The following is a 20,361-nucleotide window of genomic DNA, read 5'->3' as shown; positions in this document are numbered from 1 at the left end:
AGAAGATCCTGACAGACAAAAACCTGGGGAGATACCAATTCTGTTTTCTCCTAAGAGTCAATCTTTCACCTTCCTTTGCATGGCCTGATATGAATGGGATAAGGGCTGTTGGCAATTGAGGCATGCAAACTGCTCAGCCAGCTCTCTCATTCCACACCCAACCTAGCCCATTAATTTATTAAATCATTCTGGGATGCAAACCCCGTTCCAGGCTTGGCCCTTGTGTCACTTGTGCAAAAAGCTTGAGATCCCATGCTTGGTTGGAAGTTTTTCCAGTTACACAACATTTGAGTTTCTAAAGTATAACAAATTAAAAAATGAAAAACCAGGGGAGGGACAAGAGGCTTAAAATAGCCTTGCAATTGTGCACACCCAGGTTTTGAGAACTTGGGATTTCTTTCTGTTCAGGTTCCGTAGAAGGCAACCTAATGTTAATCAGTGCTTCTCAAATAGTGGGGAGGTCCCCCTTGGGGGGTGTGCACAGAGCGGTATTAGGGGGTTGCATGACCCTGGGGAACATGGGGTTTTTGCCACAGAGGGTAGGGGGTTTTTACAACGAACAATAGCACACATAATAGAGTAGGAGCTATGAAGTGCATATAACAAGCCCTTAAGAGACACCATGGAAAAATATTTAACAGGGATGAAAAGAAAGGATGAAAGAGACAGAGAGAATGAGACAAACGTAAGTCTCCCAAAAGTTAAGATGAGGAAATATGATGAAGCATATGTAGCACCTGACTTCACTTTGACTACGGTGGGAGACGAAGAAAGACCGGTATGTTTACTGTGTCTAAAAATGTTGGCAGTGGACAGCATAAAGCCAAATAAATTAAGGCATCACTTAAATATATTACACCCCAATCATGCTGATAAGCTGCTTGAGTTTTTTCAGCGAAAACATGCTGAATATTGCAAACAATCATCCCGGTGGAGAGTTGGGGGGTGCACTAAATGTTTACTTCTTCCTGGGGGTGTAACAGAAAATAATTGAGAAAGACTGTGTTAGATATAAGCAGGAGTGGACTGCTGGGGAGGGTTCGTAGAGGTTCGGGAGAACCTCTAGCTAAGATTCTGTGCAGTTCAGAGAACCCCCAAATGCCACTCCTGGCTGGCACCCGCCCTGCCCACCTCGCCCCTCCCTGGAGTCCCCATGCGGCCCATTTTGGATGCAGGTTCGTGCAGAGGATACGCGGAGGCTCAGGGACGGTGAAAAACAAGCCTACTGGAAGTTCAGGAAGGCTGGAAACAGGTCTATTTTTGGCCTCCAGGGGGCCTCCTGAGCAGAGACGGATTCCTGATTATGCCGCTATTGGTGCGCTGTGCACGCGGCTTCACTTCTGCTGTGTTCAAGCATGCACAGGAAGCAAAATCTTGCGTGCACGTGAGTTTTCAGCAATATTTTTTGCTCCCGCGCATGCACAGAACCCAAAAAAATCGCCAGACTGTTGAGTGCGTGTGCTTCCCCTCGTGAGATTTTACTTCTTACGCAGAAGCAAAAACATGCTGAGATGCACACACATGCAGCAGAAGCAAAACTGCACACGCAGTGCAACTTTTGCCACCAGTGCGCCATCCTTATCTGTTCCAGTAGCAACCCGCTACTGGTTGGGAGCCTGAGAATGCCATTTTCGCCCTCCCAGAGGCTGGAGAAAAACCTCCAGAGTTCAGGAGGGCAAAGCCTGGCAGTGAAGGAGGTCAACTAGGCAAGCCCACCATGGCGTGCCCATCCAGCAACTGGGCAGAAAACCCCTTGCTTAAATATTCTGAAGCCCACCCCTGGATATAAGCCCCAGTCAATCGTAGACAACTATGTTAGCTGAGTTTTTCTTAATAGTTAAAACATCTGGAAGCTATCCATCTATCTGCCCCTTCTCAGTTTTGCACTGTAAGAGTGACCCTCACATCAGATTTCCCGAATCAACGCTCCATGGGCTGGGTCACACATCAAATGACTGCTCAATTTTGATTTAATGTCTTGTGGCAAACTCAGCCATTGGGATTTGTGAACTACGGAAAACAGCCAGTTGTAGAAACTCAGCCAACGGTAGTTTACTCAACAGACTGTCATTCAATAAACCATTGTTTTGGCAGAATCCACGGGTCTATTTGTACAAAAGGAACATCGCTGTAATGAGCCTTCCAAAATAGAAAAAGCTGTACAATATTAGGAAAAATCTTTATTGTAATCTATCCCATTGTATCACAGAAATATCTAAATATTAACAGCGGCGAGATTAGTTTTCACGCAAAATTGAAAAAAAGAGAACATACCAAATGAAGAGATCGTGATCAGAAAAAATGTTAGATTCTGCAAAATTAAGCAAACTTACATTGGAATTAGAGAATAAGCAGGAAAAAGAACATTATACAGTATGGGGAAAACTTTATAGTTGTATTGAAAAGAAAAAAGAACTAAAACACTTTTAAAAGAGAGGGGAAATTGTAGAAACAGAAATGTAAATGTGAATTTATATTAAGCTTGTTGACCTTGGTGTTTTTATGGGGTTTTTTGTTGGTGTTTTGTGTTTTCAATAATTTTTTTAAAAAAATATTAAAAAGAAATATCTAAATGCTGTATTTTTTTGCACCAAAAATTATACAATATATAAACAAAAAGAAAAGGGGGAAAAACCCAATTTTCATAAGATCCAAATGTCAGAAGGAGAAATAAGGCCATGGTCTAAGTATATACAAGAATGATTTACCCCAATTCTTTTAGTGATTATTCAAACTTATGATGGAGCTAAAAATATTAATATAAATATAATGAGGTTGAGAAGCCATATACTGTGGCGTATTTGATATACAGTAGCATGGTTGCGATAAGTCAGGGTATCGGAGGCTATGAGAATCTAATGACTGATTTCCCCAAGACTCGATTAGTAAGCAGCAAGAGGGAAGAATTCAAGATTCCCCACCACTCCCTTTTCAGAAATGCTTCCTGGTATTGGTTAGAGCAACTTAGCCAACCTCTCCATTGCAATTTCACTGCAGAAATACACACAAGACATATACTTCTCTTAGCAGGATCAGATAACTGTGATCTGAACATTCAACCAAAACTAGACTACGTTGTCTTCTCCAATTTAATGTTCTTCTAATGCAGTGTTTCCCAACCTTGGCAACTTGAAGATATTTGGACTTCAACTCCCAGAATTCCCCAGCCAGCAAATCCAAATAAGTCCAAATACGTTCAAGTTGCCAAGGTTGGGAAACACTGTTCTAATGTATTGGTAACATACCAAATGAAGAGATGGCGATCTGAAAAATGTTAGATTGTGCAAAATTAAGCAACATATAAAGTCAGTCACTTGTCTGGAATGGTACAGACTAGAGCCGTGATGGTGAACCTATGGCACGCGAAACTTTGGAGGGCATGTGAAACTTTGCCATGTTTTTCGGCCCTGGGAAAAGCCATTTCGTCCTCCAGACGCTTCAAGGAAGCTCCCCTGAAGCTCCGGAGGCTAAAAAAAAATCCCCCAACGGAGAAACCAGACATTCAGAAAAATGCACTTCTGGTTTGCTTTTGTGTTGTTTTTTTACACTCTGGAGGGTTCAGGGAAGCTTCCTGAAGCATCGGAGTGCAAACAATAGTACAATTGGCAAACCGGAAGTACATTTTCTGAACTTCTGGTTTGCCCGTTGTGCTGTTTTTTGCACTCTGGAGCTTCAGGTTGCTTCTCTGAACCCTCCGGAGTACAAAAAAAACAGCACAATGGCAAACCGGAAGTGCATTTTTTTTTCAAACTTCCGGTTTGTTCGTTTGGGCATTTTTTTCACCTACCAGGCTTCAGAAAGGCCTGTGCGCATGTATGGGGGGACAGCACTAGAGGGGGTGTATGCATGCATGAGAGGAGGGAAGGAGTGTGGGCATGTACACCCATGCTAGCACACCCACTCCTTTTGGAACGCAAACCAAAAAAGATTTGCCATTACTGGATAAGAGTCTCCTGCTTGAGCATGGGGTTGGACTAGAAGACCTCCAACTTCCCATTCATCTCTCCCCTCCTCTCCCCTCCCCTCCCCTCCCCCTGCCCTCCTCTACACTGCCCTCCCCTCCTCTACACTACTCTACTCTACCCTTCCCTACTCTACTCTACACTATTCTACTCTACACTACTCTATTCTACACTACTCTACTCTACTCTACCCTACACTACACTACAGTACTCTACTCTACACTACTCTACTCTACACTACTTTACACTACACTACTCTACACTATTCTGCTCTGCTCTGCTCTACTCTACTCTACACTACTCTACTCTACTCTTCTATTCTAATTTTATTGCTTTCAATACAGTCCCAGTTTCATATAGCCCAATCCCAAATCCAGGTTCATATTTGCCCCAGAAACTTAAACTATTTCCTCTGCTATCAGATAACATCTAGAGTTACATCTTGAGTTTTTATGTTGTTGTTTTTAAACAGACCGGTAATTTCTGGAACCAACTTTTGCCATCTGACTTGGCATGTCTCTCAAGTTATTCGATACAGTGCGAGGAATTCAGAACAGAGAGGCAACGCCAAGAGTTGGCATGCAGAGATACCACCTTGGAAAATCTCACAGGGCCAATCCAAATGGGGGCATTAGCTGCACCGCCTGGTGGAACTCAACCCTATTAATTATTGGGTCCTTGCAAATCATTCTGGCGCAAAGATAAGGCAGCGCATCTTTCATCTTTGCAATAATGAGAATATCTTTGAAAGAGCCGGGGTGGCACAGCAGATAGAGTGCTGTATTGCAGGCCACTGAAGCTGACTGTAGATCTATAGGTCAGCGGTTCAAATCTCATCACTGGCTCAAGGTTGACTTAGCCTTCCATCCTTCCGAGGGGGTAAAATGAGGACCCAGATTGTGGGGGCAATAGGCTGGCTCTGCTAAAAGGTGCTATTGCTAATATGTTGTAAGCCGCCCTGAGTCTAAGGAGAAGGGCGGCATAAAAATTGAATAAATAAAATTGAATAAATAAATATCTTTGGAATTTGCCAGCTTGGCTATCGGACTATTAGATAAAGTGAACCCAACTACCTCAGGCAGCAGATGCTAGGAGGAAAGGTTTTCAAGAGAAACAGCAACTCAACAACTTTTGTGAAGTTGTTAGGCTGGCTGGGAAGGTTGCAAAATGTGAGCCTGTGGCTTTGGGATGCTGCAACCATCCTAAATACATCATTGCCAGTTATCCAGCGCCTGAATTTAGATTACGGGATCGTGGCAATAAAGAGGTGGAGACCTGTCATTTATCACTTTTTCACTTTGACCATCTAGTCCTAAGTCAAGGACTATCCATCCTATTTCATCAGCGGTCAGATAATGAATTGGAAGGGGTCACCTTGCTTGCTATCGTCTCAAATGAGGACACATCTTGGACGTCTAAGAAACAGGCCACTTTAGTTATCACTCGCATTCCTGGTCTCTGTTTTCAGACCCCATTTAGCAAAGATAATAGCAATAACATTTAGACTTGTATACCACTTCACAGTGCTTTACAGCCCTCTCTATAAGTGGTTCTACAGATGGAATGGGAACGGGAATGGAATGGCATAGAATAGAATGGCATAGAATGGCATAGAATAGAATAGAATGGAATAGGATAGGATAGAATAGAATAGGTTTATTGTCACTTTAAATGTAAACAGCATCCATTGAAATGAAATTTCATTACATACAGCCCTCAAAAGATAACCATTATTCACATACCCACATAAACACACACATATAACACAGAAAAACATCAGAAGTCTAGTTCAAATATATACATGTACATAGTGGGAGCAGGGGGAAGAATCCTGCGAATTTATGACCCGAAGATGCTGTGATTGATTTTAACTATGTTGGTTAATAAGTCACATGACCGAAGACAGGTATGCAAAGTTATGGTTGCCCAACACACTAAGGTAAAGCATTAATTCAATTCTTGTAAGAGATAAAACTGCCTTTGATTGACACACAGTTTCTGCGCAAAGCTGCCAATCCAAATTTTCATGCCAATGATTTTCTTCCTGCATACCTTCCTAACTATTAAGGCGAAACTAACGCAATCCCCTTCCTACACTTTTCCAGAGCTTAAGGTTTAACGGGTTGCCTGCCCTTCGACTCCTTCCCACAGAATTCTGGGAGTTGAAGTCCCACACATCTGGAGAATGCAAAGTCTGCTGTGTGTCAGATTTCACAAAGGCCTGGCAATAATCCAGAAGGCTCAATGCTGCTTTTAGGAACTAGCTGTCCGCGGAAGATCCAGGGACCTGGCATGCTAGATAAGTTGCTTTGCTGGACACAAGACAGAACCCATGTGCAAAACACTAGGTAGTCTCTGACTTAAAACATCCGCTTTATTTTTTATTTATTTGTTTGTTTGTTTTGTCTAATACACAATAATACACAATGAAGGTTATAGAGGATATATACAAGTAGAATGTATCAAAGAGAAAATATAGGAGTAAAATATAACTATAGAGAATAGCAGAAAAGATAGAAGAGATAGAAGGGATAGAAGAGATAGAAAAGAAGATATAGGAGATATAGGAGAGACTATAGGACAGGAGATGGTAGGCACTCTGGTGCACTTATGTACACCCCTTACTGATCTCTTAGGAACCTGGTGAGGTCAACCGTAGATAAAGTGTTGGGGATTAGGGGATGATACTACAGAGTCTGGTAGTGAGTTCCACGCTTCGTCAACTCAATTGCTAACGTCATATTTTTTTACAGTCAAGTTTGGAGCTGTTAATATTAAGTTTGAATCTGTTGTGTGCTTTTGTGTTGTTTCAATACTGACAATTCAAAGTTACAATGAGTGACCAAAGGGGATGGGATATCCTGGTTCTAGTCTACACCTAACCACTAAGCTCTAACCTCCAACTCCTCAAAGGGTTGTTGAAGGAGTAAAATAAAATAGGAACCACTCTCCCGCCCGCCCCCCATGTGTGTTATCTTCAGTGAACAGCCGGTATTTAAATGTAACGAGAACGGAAATCCACAGGAGCCTCAATAAGTCTCTTTGTTTACCGAATCCAACCAACTACCCCATCAACAGCAACAAAACGAGAAAGAGCCCATTTACGGCAAACTGACATAAACATGACAGATCATTTTTAGGAGGACAAAAGAAAACCGAGCAGAAAATAACGGTTGAAAACAAGAAGCAAAAACCTCACCTCATTATCATTCTTGCAAAAAAAAATTAAAAATCCCCCCAAACTTTTTTTTTTTTTAAATTTCCAGCATAGGAGGGAGACTGCAACAAAGCATTCCTAGCTTGGCAGTGCTAGCTTATTGAGTGGCTCAACCTCCCATGCCCACACTCCTCCAGTACACAGACTAATGTGGTTTCTGCCTTTAAAAAAAAAAAAAAAAAAACCCCCCCTCCCAATTCTGTACAACAGGTCTTCAAATTTGCCAACTTTGAGATTTCTGGGCTTCAACTCCCAGAATTCTCCAGCCAGTATAGCTGTACATTATATACTGCTCAAAAAATAAAATAAATAAAGGGAACACTCCAATAACACATCCTAGATCTGAATGAATGAAATATTCTCCCTGACAACTTTGTTCTGTACAAAGTTGAATGTGCACGACAGCATGTGAAATTGATTGTCAATCAGTGTTGTTTCCTAAGTGGACAGTTTGATTTCACAGAAGTTGGATTTACTTGGAGTTATATTCTGTTGTTTAAGTGTTCCCTTTATTTTTTTTGAGCAGCGTATATTTACATCCAAAGTTTCTGCTCTTCTAAGCACCACTTTAACTTGAATCCATACAATAATGCTTTCTGCAGTTTGAAAACTTTTAGCAATACAAGAGAGTTGCAAGGGATTTTGGGAGGTCTTCTAGTCCTCTTTCAGCTGTGGCGAGGGGGGCGTTCGCCCAGGTTCGCCTGGTGCATCAGTTGCAACCCTATCTGGACCGGGAGTCGCTGCTCACAGTCACTCATGCCCTCATCACCTCGAGGCTCGACTACTGTAACGCTCTCTACATGGGGCTACCTTTGAAGAGTGTTCGGAAACTTCAGGTCGTGCAGAATGCAGCTGCGAGAGCAATCATGGGCTTCCCTAAATATGCCCATGTCACACCAACACTCCGCAGTCTGCATTGGTTGCCGATCAGTTTCCGGTCACAATTCAAAGTGTTGGTTATGACCTATAAAGCCCTTCAGGGCACCGGACCAGATTACCTCAGGGACCGCCTTCTGCCGCACGAATCCCAGCGGCCAGTTAGGTCCCACAGAGTGGGTCTTCTCCGGGTCCCGTCAACCAAACAATGCCGCTTGGCGGGACCCAGGAGAAGAGCCTTCTCTGTGGCGGCCCCGGCCCTCTGGAACCAACTCCCCCCAGAGATTAGAATTGCCCCCACCCTCCTTGCCTTTCGTAAACTACTTAAAACCCACCTCTGCCGCCAGGCATGGGGGAATTAAGACTTTTTTCTCCCCCTAGGCTGTTACAACTGTATACATGGTATGTTTGTATGTATGTTTGGTTTTTATATATTAAGGGGTTTTAATTTGTTTTTAGTATTGGATTTTATTGTATATTTTCATGATTGTTGTTAGCCGCCCCGAGTTTTCGGAGAGGGGCGGCATATAAATCCAATAAAACTAAACTAAACTAACTAAGACCATAATTTCAAGTCTGGTGGAAGAAGGTATTCTGTTGTGAGTGGAGGACTCTTCTTGTGAAATATTTCTGGACTCTCCCAATTATATTTATGTCCGATATGCAATGCCGGTTACAGATGGGTGAATTCTGGCAAATGGCTGCCAAATCTTTAAACCTCCAATGTTATTGCATCCACAACTTCTGAAGGGTGAAGTTCCACTGATTAATTGTTCTCACTGTCTGGAAATTTCTCCTCTGTTCTAGATTGGGTCTCTCCTTGATTGGTGTCCACCCATTGCTTCTAGTTCTACCTTCAAGTACTTTGGAGACTAGGTTGACTCCCTTTTATTTTTATGTATTTATTTATTTTTGTCAAGTACGTATTTGTAATATACATAGATATAATATTGTTTATATCCATAAGGTGGGTACTGATAAGAGGGAACAATTTGTCTTGATTGTTGCAATGCACTTTACGTGGGGTTACCCTTAAAGAGTGTTCGGAGACTCCAAATGGTCCAGAATGCAGGTGCGTGAGCTGTCATGGGTGTACCTTGGTACACCCATATAACACCTGTACTCCGCAAGTTGCATTGGCTTCCTGTTAGTCTCCGGGCACAATTCAAGGTGTTGGTTATTACCTATAAAGCCCTACATGGCTCAGGGCCAGATTATTTACGGGACCGTCTCCTGCCACATGCCTCCCAGAGACCTAAGCCAGTGATTTTCAACCTTTTTTGAGCCGCGGCACATTTTTTACATTTACAAAACCATGGGGCACATTGAGTGGGAGGGGGGGGGGGGCAGCTAAAAAAAGTTTGGACAAAAAAATTCTCTCTCTTCCTTTTGCTCTATTTCTCCCTCTTTCTCTCCCTCTTTTTCTCTCTCTCTCCATCCCTCTTTCTTTCTCTCTTCCTTCTTTCCTCTTTTTTCCTCTTTTTCTCCCTCCCTCCCTCTATGTCTTTCTCTCTCCCACCTTCCCTCTCTCTCTCTCGCTCTCTTTCTTTCTTTCTCTTGCTTGCTTTCTCTCTTGTTCTCTTTCTCTCTTGCTTTCTTTCTCTTGCTTTCTTTCTCTCTTGACTACTTTCTCTCTTGTTCTCTTTCTCTCTTGTTCTCTTTCTCTCTTTCTTTCTCTTGCTTGCTTTCTCTCTTGTTGTCTTTCTCTCTTGCTTGCTTTCTCTTTCTCTCTCTCTCTCTTCCTCTCTCTCTTGTTTTCTTTCTCTGAGCTTCGCGGCACACCTGACCATATCTCGCGGCACACTAGTGTGCCACGGCACACTGGTTGAAAAACACTGACCTAAGCAATGCAGGCTAGCAGGACTGCAGGGGGAGGGCCTTCTCTGTTGCTGCCCCGGCTATGGAATCAACTCCATCCCTGATGTCTGTACTGCTCCCACCCTATTGGCCTTCTGTAAGGCCACGAAGACCTGGCTTTGCTGACAGGCCTGGGGGCCATGAACCAACAACAGCCATGGCCAAATTGTATGAATGTTTCGTATGCATGTTGGGTTAGTTATTATATTTATTAGGGTTTTTAATTAATGGTTTTATAACTTAGATTTATATTTAATTTCTTTTTATTGTCTTGTATTTTATATTGTTGTAAGCCGCCCTGAGTCCTTCAGGATTGGGCGGCATAGAAGTGAAATATATATATATATTCGACACAAAAATATGTAACCATTCCCTGGTGCGGAGCGGAAGGGATTGGATATTGTAGCCTAGTGGATAATTCTCAAATTCAGCCAAAAAACATGTGACACATACAGATAGAATTGTCAGCTATCAATAAAAAATCAACTGCCTTGGAAATGGCCCTGGGTTGGGCCGAGAGGCAAATAAGCAGCTGTGACGTTCCTTCAATACACCAGGGTGATTCGACACAAAAATATGTAACCCTTCCCTGGTGCAAAGCTGAAGGGATTGGATACTGTAGCGTAGAGGATAATTCTCTGCCTTACAAGGCAAAGGTTGCAGGTTCAAGTCCCAGTGGGTATGGCTAGCTGATGAGGCAAAATAAGGCCGAAATAGATCTATCCTAGTCTCCCTTAATTTTCAAATTCAGCAAAAAAACCATGTGACATTTATAGATAGATAGATAGATAGATAGATAGATAGATAGATAGATAGATAGATAGATAGATAGATAGATAGATAGAGGGGGGGGAGAGAGAGAGATGGGACAGGGACGGTAGGCATACTGGGTGCACACTCCTTACCGACCTCTTAGGAATCAGATGAGGTCAATAGTGGACAGTCTAAGGGGAAAGTTTTGGGGGTTTGGTGACGAAACCAGTCTGGTAGTGTATTCCAGATATTGTCTCTTCTGCTGAAGTCCTATTTTCTAGTCAAGTTTGGGGTGGTTCTTCTCTTCCTCATGACAGCCCGTCGGATATTGGAACACTGCTATCATGTCACACCCCTAGTCCTCCCCCCCTCCCAGACATAAAAGTTATTCAAACTTTTAACATGAGACCCATAGCTCACACATTGGAATCAAACACACCCCAAAAAACAGCTCGCCTTATCCACCATGCCAAACCAAGGTAAGGCTGACTGTGGTGAGAATGAATCTCAATCGTCCGAAGGAATCACAATAACCTGCTAGGCAGAAAACTTGGATGAAGCACAAAATGTGAACTCAGCCTTTAACATTATGCAACAAAGCTGCCTCTGGGCATGAGCTCAGACCGAACACTGTCCCCTTGCAAAAATTATCCTCCTGATTTTCAGGTCACACGTGTTTATCTTCTCAACCGTCCTATGGAAGAAGAGAAGCAACCTTCCTCTCCATTCTTCGGAAGGTCTCCTTCGTTGCTGCCTCTCCATTATTTGCTGAACCATCAATCAGCACAACAAGAAAAAACAAGCAACACACTCAACAAGTGATTAGGGGACTGGAGGCTAAAACATATGAAGAACGGTTGCAGGAACGGGGCATGGCTAGTTTAATGAGAAGAAGGACCAGGGGAGACATGATAGCAGTGTTCCAATATCTCAGGGGTTGCCACAAAGAAGAAGGAGTCAACCTATTCTCCAAAGCACCTGAGGGTAGAACAAGAAGCAATGGGTGGAAACTAATCAAGAAGCGATCCAACCTAGAACTAAGGAGAAAATGCCTGATAATTAGAACAATTAATCAGTGGAACAGCTTGCCTCTAGAAGGTGTGAATGCTCCAACACTGGAAGTTTTTAAGAAGATGTTGGATAACCATTTTCTGAAGTAGTGTAGGGTCTCCTGCCCAAGCAAGGAGTTAGACTAGAAGACCTCTAAGGTCCCTTCCAACTCTGTTGTTGTTGTTGTTATGATTATTATTATTATTATTATTATTATTATTATTATTATTATTATTATTATTATTTCAACAATACAACACAACAAACGAGATCACTATGCTGGATTTTGTATTTCATTACCAGTCGGGCGCTTCCCGAGATTCTAGGACTGCGTGATGTAGCAGCGAATTATGTATGCAGATCCCAGTAAAGCGGCCTTTTTCAATTGACAGGTGGATATTTTGTCAATACCAATGGTTTTCAAATGTCCGCTGAGATCTTTTGGCACTGCGCCCAATGTGTCAAGGATCACTGTGACCACCCACTTTCACTGGCTTATGCCAGAGTCGTTGTCATTGTTGTTGTTGTTGTTATTATTATTATTATTACTACAATTCAAAGTGTTGGTTATGACCTTTAAAGCCCTACATAGCATTTGACCAGAGTACCTCCGGAACCGCCTGCTACCGCACGAATCCCAGCAACCAATAAAGTCCCACAGAGTTGGCCTTCTCTGGGTCCCGTCGACTAAACAATGTTGTCTGGCGGGCCCCAGGGGAAGAGCCTTCTCTGTGGCGGCCCCGGCCCTCTGGAATCAACTCCCCCCGGAGATTAGAACTGCTCCCACCCTCCTTGTGTTCCGTAAACTACTCAAGACCCACCTATACCACCAGGCATGGGGGATTTGAGACATCTTTCCCCCAGGCTCCTTATAATTTATGTTTGGTATGTATGTGTTGTTTGGTTTTTTTTTATTATGATAGGGTTTTTAATTATTTTTAATAATAGATTTGTGCCATTATAATATTGTTTTTATCATTGTTGTGAGCCGCCCCGAGTCTTCGGAGAGGGGCGGCATACAAATCTAATAAATTGAATTGAATTGAATATTATTATTATTATTATTATTATTATTATTATTATTTTATTTTTATTATTAATTACTATTCAGGAAAGCATCGTGACCCAACAACCCCACTGGAGACTTCTGAGATCCGTGTTCCCAAATTCTCTCAGCCTTGCTGTCTGAGAACTTGGGGGGGGGGGATTACAACTCTAGAGTAGGAGAAAGTAAGGAGCAATTAAAAGTTTCATCAATCAATTAAAAAGTGCCATTTCGGAAAGAAGAACAGAAAGGAGGGAGGGAAAGGGAGAATTACAAAGAGCGAAAGAGATTCGGGTGAGGTCATTCCAAAGGCCTCTTGTTTTAAGGGCAAAGTAAAGAGATTAGAAAGCTTCAAGGTAACTTATCCATACTCCCCTGCACACTCCAAAGTGACCTTTTAAAAGAACAAAGTATCCCCCCCCCCAATCCACCCACAATTTAAAAGGCTACTTTTGGAAGAGCAAAATTGTACAACGCTGCTAGTGTGGAGTGAGGCCCAGATGTTGCAAAAGCAACGGAGACGGCACGCTACAGACATAAAATAAAATAATAAAATAAAATAAAAATAAAATAGGAGAAAAAGTAAAGGGGGAGGAGGTGCGGATGGGAGGGGAAACAATCCTTCTTGCAGGACACCCTTCAAAAGGAGAGAAATGCCAGACAGGACAGGTGGCAGGAAAGTTTCACACAACCAAGGCCACCCCCTCATCCCCCACCCCTCAGCAAATATTTAATCTTCCCAGGCAATTTTGGGTCTGCACAAATTCCACAGCTTTGCCACACGTGTGGCTCAGCCTAGAGTTGGGGAGTCCATAAAAGCAGCTTTTGTAGGGTTGCACACGCAAACTATTGGGCAGAAAAGATAAAAGTTGTTTGGGATTGAACAGCACAACACAATTCTTTTTCTCTCCCCCCCCCTGACACACACACACACACACACACACACAAATACACACACGCCTTTGAGGATCTCTTGAGCCCCAGGTGCCCTTCAGAGGGGTGCTGATTTAATCCCCACCGGCAACCCCCACAAAGAAAAGTTTTTCGAAAGTTTGCCAACCTCCCCAACACCAAGGGTTTTTTCAGCCTGAGTGGTTCGGAAGAGAGGGGAGGGAGGGGAGCGGGAGAGCCAGCAACCTTTTGTCGCCTCGTGAAAAAGAAAAGAAATAATTCTTGGGGGGGGGGGGGAAGGAGGAGTGGGAAGCCACGTTCAAAAAATAAAAATGAGGTGGGAGGGGGAGCAGGAAGAACCACATCAGAACTTAGAGGAGACGTTCGAGGGGGCGCGGAAGACAAGGGTCCCCACTAAGCGCTCCCACCCCCCACCGCACCCCCCCCAAAGCCTTCTCCCCTTGGGGAATGTTTTCTCTGACATTTAGAGGGGTGGGCTTCCCTTCCCCTCCCTGCTTTCCTCTTCGGCGGTCTCCCCCCAAAAAAACAATTCCCAAGTCTGGGGAACAACCCCGCTCCTCTGAAGGTCCCACGTTCAAAGGCGAAGAATCCCAGTTTGAAAGCAGCAGCCATTTACCAGTCCAGGGACTGAACCGGCCGCCCCTCGCAGCCAGACGCCCCCCCCCTCTCTCTTTCTCTATCTAATTCTCTCTTTCTCTGTGTGTATGTCTCTTCTCTCTTTCTGTCTCTCTTTTCTCTCTCCTTTCTCCTCTGTTTCTTTCGGTCTGTCTCAATCTTTCTCACTTTGCCTCTCTCTTTTTTCTCTCTCTTTTGTCTCTCTCTCTCCTTTATCCAACTCTCTCTTTCTGTTTCTCCCTCTCCCTCTGTCTCTTTTTCTTTTTCTCTCTCCTCTCCTTCTCTAATTCTTTCTCTCTTTCTGTCCCTTCTCTCTCTCTTGCTCTCTCTTTCTGTCTCTGTCTCTGTCTCTCTGTCTCTTCTCTTTCTCTATCACTCTCTTTCTGTGTCTCTTCTCTTTCTCTCGCTCTCTCTCTCCCATCCTCCCTTCTTCCCGCGGACTTCCCCACCGCAGGCCAGGCAGAAGTCAGACCCAATCCCCCCACCCCTTCCCACCAGCGGAAAGCCAGCGGACTTTCCAGCCTTTGCCGGGCTTGCGGACCGCACCAACCGGCCCCTCGCGCCTCCTAAAAAAAAGTTTCCAACTCCGTCTAAAGTTTTCCCAACAAGCCTGGGAAGAACGTTGCGAGTTCGACGCCCGCAAATTCGGGTCCGGGGAAGCCAGTGCCCCCCCACCCACGCACCCAGCGCATCTCGGCGGAGACTCACCCAGCCGGGGCAGCTCTGCGGCCGTCTGGTCCCCCCCACCCGCGGGAAGAAGGAGGCGGCGGCGGGCGAAAGGCGGGCGGAGAGGCGCGCCCTGGGCATCCACGCGGAACAGCTGCGGGAGGGAAGCAATGGGCGCTCCGGGGCCGCCCGGGACTCCGGCGCTCTCGGGCTGTTGCGGCTGCGGCTTTCCTCTCCGCGAGCAGCCGGAGAGCGGGGGGCTCCTCTTCCTTCGCCGCGCCGCTGCCTCCGGGGCCCCTCGAGCCGCTCGCGAAAGGAGGAGGAGAAGAAAAAAGAGGAGGAGGAGGAGATGCCTCTCTTCTCACGCTCCTTTTGGGGGGAGTGGGAGGGAAAAGGGGTCCGCGGGCGCCCCCTGCCGAGGCTCGAAGGAAAGGCAAGCGGGAGGGGCGGGAAAGAGCCCGCGGTTGGGGGGGGGGATTAGTTTGCGCGGCTGGACTCCCCCCCCCCCCCGGCTCTGCCCCTTGGACTGCGGGGCCCCTCCCCGATAGAAGGAGGAGCAACAAACACCCCTGGATGGGGTGGGTGGGTTAAAAGGAGATGTCCCCCCTCGCCCGCGTGCATTTTGTTCCCTCCCCCCCCCCCGCATACACACACACGTCCTCTATTCCAGTGTTTCCCAACTTTGTCCACTTGAAGATATTTGGACTTCAACTCCCAGAATTCCCCAGCCAGCAAAGTGGCCAAGGTTGGGAAACACTGCTCTATTCATTGAAATTTAATTGTTGTTATGAGAAATATTGGAGGGGGGGTTGTAGTGTTGTTGCTTTTAACAGTTGCAAGTTGCCTGGAGGAAAGATTGGGGATAAATATTTATTTTATTTTATTTATTTATTTTGTACAATACAAATTGAAAGTTAAAGAGAATAAAAACATGTAGTAGTACATATCAGCGAAAGGACAGAAGAAAATATATGAGAATAGAATACGTCAATGAAGAATAGAGGAAAAGATATATACTGTAAATGGAAGAAAAGATGTATAGATATAGGAGGGGCAATTGGACAGGACGGAAGGCACCTTAGTGCACTTATACTCGAGTGCATGAGTCAGTTGCTAATAGAGAGGGAGGGAGAGAGGGAGGGAAGGAAGGAAGGAAGGAAGGAAGGAAGGAAGGAAGGAAGGTGGTCCTCAACTTATGACTTGCCTTGAGACCAGATGGGTGGCAAATAAATTGTAAAGGAGAGAGAAGGGGTAAAGAATGGAGGGAGGGGAAAAAAGCAAGAGAAGAATGAAAGAGAGAGAGAAGAGAAAGAAAAAAAGACAGACAGACAGAGAGGTGGTCCTTGTCTTAGGAGCACAATGCTTTTAACGGTGTAAGTTGCCTGGAAGCAAGATGGGTGGCAAATAAATTGAGAGAGAGAGAGATGAAGAGAGAAGAAAGAAGAGAGGGAGGGAAAGAAAAGGAAGAGAAGGATGAAAGAGAGAGAAAAAAGAAAGACAGGCAGTTGGTTCTTGACTTACCACAATGCTTTTAATGGTGTAATTTGCCTGGAACAAGATGGCTGGCAAACAAACAAACAAACACACACACACACATACATAAACAAACAAGACAAGACAGTCTTCATCTTACAACCACAATGGAGCCCAATGTTTCTGTTGCTAAGTGAAATAACTTGTGGAATTTTGCCGCCATTTTATGACCTTTGGCCGTGGTGAAGTTAGTGAGTACGCTTGTTAAGGGAATCAGGCTTCTCAGTCGATTTTGCTTGTCAGAATATCGCCAAAGGGGGAATCATGTGATGCCGCCCCAGAGGCTACAAACTGTCATAAATACGAGTCGATTGCTAAGCGTCCAAATTTTGATCATGTGACTGCCGGGATGCCGCGACTGTCTTTAAGCAGGGAAAAACGGTCACGAGGGCCTATTTTTTCCAGCGCCATTTTGAGTTTGAATGGTCACTAAATCCCAGCACGAATCCCAGCGACCAGTTAGGTCCCACAGAGTTGGCCTTCTCCGGGTCCAGTCAACTAAACAATGTCGTTTGGCAGGACCCAGGGGAAGAGCCTTCTCTGTGGCGGCCCCGACCCTTTGGAACCAACTCCCCCCAGATATCAGAGTTGCCCCCACCCTCCTAGCCTTTCGTAAGCTCCTCAAAACCCACCTCTGTCGTCAGGTATGGGGGAATTGACATGTTCCCTCCCCCTAGGCTTATAAAATTTATGCATGGTACGCTAGTATGTATGATTGGTTTTAATTTGTGGTGTTTTTTTAAAAATTAACTTAAATATTAGATTTATTTTACATTGTATTGTCATTGCTGTGAGCCGCCCCGAGTCTGCGTAGAGGGGCGGCATACAAATCTGATTAAACTAAACTGAACTAAACTAAATGAATTTCGAACAGACACAAAATGACCTAGTTCAGCGATGGCAAAGCTTTTTTCCATCGGGTGCCAAAGGTTTATGTGCATGCGCTATCATGCATGTGCGAGTGCCCACGCCCATAATTTAATGCCTAGGGAGGGCGAAAACTACCTTCTCAGCCCACACACAGGCCCTCTGAAGGCTGGAAATGGCCTAGTTCCCAACTTCCGGTGGGCCTGGTAGGCCCGTTTTTCATCCTTCCCGGGCTCCAGAGGCTTCTCCCATCCATTCCCAGAGGCCTTCTAGAGTCCAAAACGCCCACCAAGAGTCTCCGTGCGAGCTGAAAATCAGCTGGCTGGCATGCACATTTGCGTTGAAGCTAAACTAGGGCAAGGGTAGACAAACCTGGCTCTTCTATGACATTATTATTATTATTATTATTATTATTATTATTATTATTATTAATTCGATTTGTATGCCGCCCGTCTCTGGAGACTTGGAGGAGCTCACAACACAAAAAACATGATACAAATCCAACAATAAAAAAGCAATTTAAACCCCTACATATAAAAAACAATCATACATCTCAGAGAAGATTAGATTAGATTAGATTAGATTAGATTTATTGGATTTCTATGCCGCCCCTCTCCGCAAACTCCGGCCGGCTCACAACAATAATAAAAAAACAGCACAGTACATAATACCAAATCCAATGCCCACCAATCAAATTACAATTTAAAATTAGTAATCTCATAAAAACAGTATATATAGAAACAGGCACACAGTCAATCAATCACAAAACAACATGGGCAAGGGGGAGGTGTTTTAGTTCCCCCATGCCTGACGGCAGAGGTGGGTCTTAAGGAGTTTTCGAAAGGCAGGGAGGGTGGGGGCAATCCTAATCTCAGGGGGGAGCTGGTTCCAGAGGGTCGGGCCCCCCACAGAGAAGGCTCTTCCCCTGGGTCCCGCCAGACGCCATTGTTTAGTCGACGGGACCCGGAGAAGGCCAAATCTGTGGGACCTAATCGGTCGCTGGGATTCGTGCGGCAGGAGGCGGTCCCGAAGATATTCTGGTCCGGTGCCATGAAGGGCTTTATAGGTCATAACCAACACTTTGAATTGTGACCGGAAACTGATCGGCAACCAATGCAGAAACCTTGCATCAAAGAGGAAACGGCCCAGGGGAATCAATTTCTCCATGCCTGACGGCAGAGGTGGGTTTTGAGGAGTTTGCGAAAGGCAAGGAGGACTTCAACTGCCAGAATTCCTGAGCTGGCATGGTTGGCTCAGGAATTCTGGGAGTTGAAGTCCACAAGTCATAGAAGAGCCAACTTTGCCTACCCCTGAGCTAAAGGCAACAGCTTGTGTGCCAGCAGATATGGCTTTGCATGCCACCTGTGGCTATCACTGACCTAGTTGTAAGTTGAGGACTGGAGAGAGTCATCCTTTATACCGTGAATAACAGATATGTAATTAAGTAGTATTAACGATATTTAGTATTTACTGACCCTTCACATCCTGGACACAAACTGTTTCAACTCCTACCCTCAAAACGCCGCTACAGAGCACTGCACACCAAGACAGCTAGACACAAGAACAGTTTTTCCCCCAAACTCCATCACTCTGCTAAACAAATAATTCCCTCAACACTGTCAAACTTTTTACTAAGTCTGCACTTCTATTCTACTACGTTTTATCTCATCATTCCTATCATCCTTTTCCTCCCACTTAGGACTGTATGACAGTAACTTGTTGCTTGTATCCTAAGATTTTTATTAATATTGATTGTTTCTTCATTGCTTATTGCACCCCTATGACAATCATTAAGTGTTGTACCACATGATTCTTGACAAATATATCATTTTCTTTTATGTATGCTGAGAGCATCTGCATTAAGACAAATTCCTTGTGTGTCCAATCACATTTGGCCAATAAAGAATTCTATTATATTCTATTCTAGTGGAAGATATAAATAATTAAGAAAAAAAATCTTTCTTTAGGTCGTGCATAAGTGCACCAGAGTGCCTTCCGTCCCCTGTCCTAATGTTTCTCTTTTACTAGCATCATGTATATAATAATATAAATATTATTATATCTTTGTATACCACCAATACGAACTTGACAAAACAAACAAATAAATAAAATAAACAAATCATCCACTCAGGGAAAGATTTGGAAGGTGTAAGAGGAAGTAGGTAAGAAAGAGAGAGAGGAGTGAGAGTAGAAGGAGAGGTAGAGAAGGAGGAAGAAAGGAGAAGGAAAGAAAGAGTTAGGAGAGGCGGAGAAGGAAAAAGGAAGGAAGGGGAAATGGTAGGAGGAATGGGGAGAGGTGTAGAAAGGTAGGTACTGGAGGTGGAATAGCCACCTGAGATAGGAAGAGGGGAGTGGAGAGAGGGAAGATAGAGATGGATTAAATAATGAAATCAAAATTAAAATTGGAGTGCAACTTAGGTCTGTGTACTATGGTTTTTTTAAGTGATAAATATTTCCATATTGATCCTTATTGAAGGGCATATAAATCCAATAAATAGGTAGGTAGGTAGGTAGGTAGGTAGGTAGGTAGGTAGGTAGGTAGGTAGGTAGATAGATAGATAGATAGATAGATAGATAGATAGATAGATAGATAGATGATAGATAGATGATAGATAGAAGATAGATAAATAGATAGATAGATGATAGATAGATGATAGATAGATAGATAGATAGATAGATAGATGATAGATAGATAGATAGATAGAAGATAGATAGATAGATAGATAGATAGATAGATAGATAGATAGATAGATAGATAGATAGATAGATGATAGATAGATAGATGATAGATAGAAGATAGATAGATAGATGATAGATAGAAGATAGATAGATAGATAGATGATAGATAGATAGATAGATAGATAGATAGATAGATAGATAGATAGATAGATAGACAGATGATAGATAGATAGATAGATAGATAGATAGATAGATAGAAGATAGATAGATAGATAGATAGATAGATAGATAGATAGATGATTAGATAGATAGATAGATAGATAGATAGA

The 20,361-nt window shown here is 43.8% G+C and overlaps 1 protein-coding gene across 1 annotated transcript in view; it reads right to left on the bottom strand.

Moving 5' to 3' along the window:
* Window positions 1–15,253, bottom strand: part of AKAP13 (A-kinase anchoring protein 13) — a 371,269-nt gene extending 356,016 nt beyond the window's left edge. The window contains exon 1 of the mRNA XM_070763468.1: window positions 14,996–15,253. The gene's annotated coding sequence lies outside the window, so the exon portion shown is untranslated. The remainder of the gene's footprint in view (window positions 1–14,995) is intronic.
* Window positions 15,254–20,361: the final 5,108 nt, after the last annotated feature.

Source organism: Erythrolamprus reginae, chromosome 10, assembly GCF_031021105.1.
Source record: "Erythrolamprus reginae isolate rEryReg1 chromosome 10, rEryReg1.hap1, whole genome shotgun sequence".
Classification (NCBI taxonomy): domain Eukaryota; kingdom Metazoa; phylum Chordata; class Lepidosauria; order Squamata; family Dipsadidae; genus Erythrolamprus; species Erythrolamprus reginae.
The sequence above is the reverse complement of the archived record's forward strand: the minus strand, read 5'-3'. Positions and strand labels throughout refer to the sequence as shown.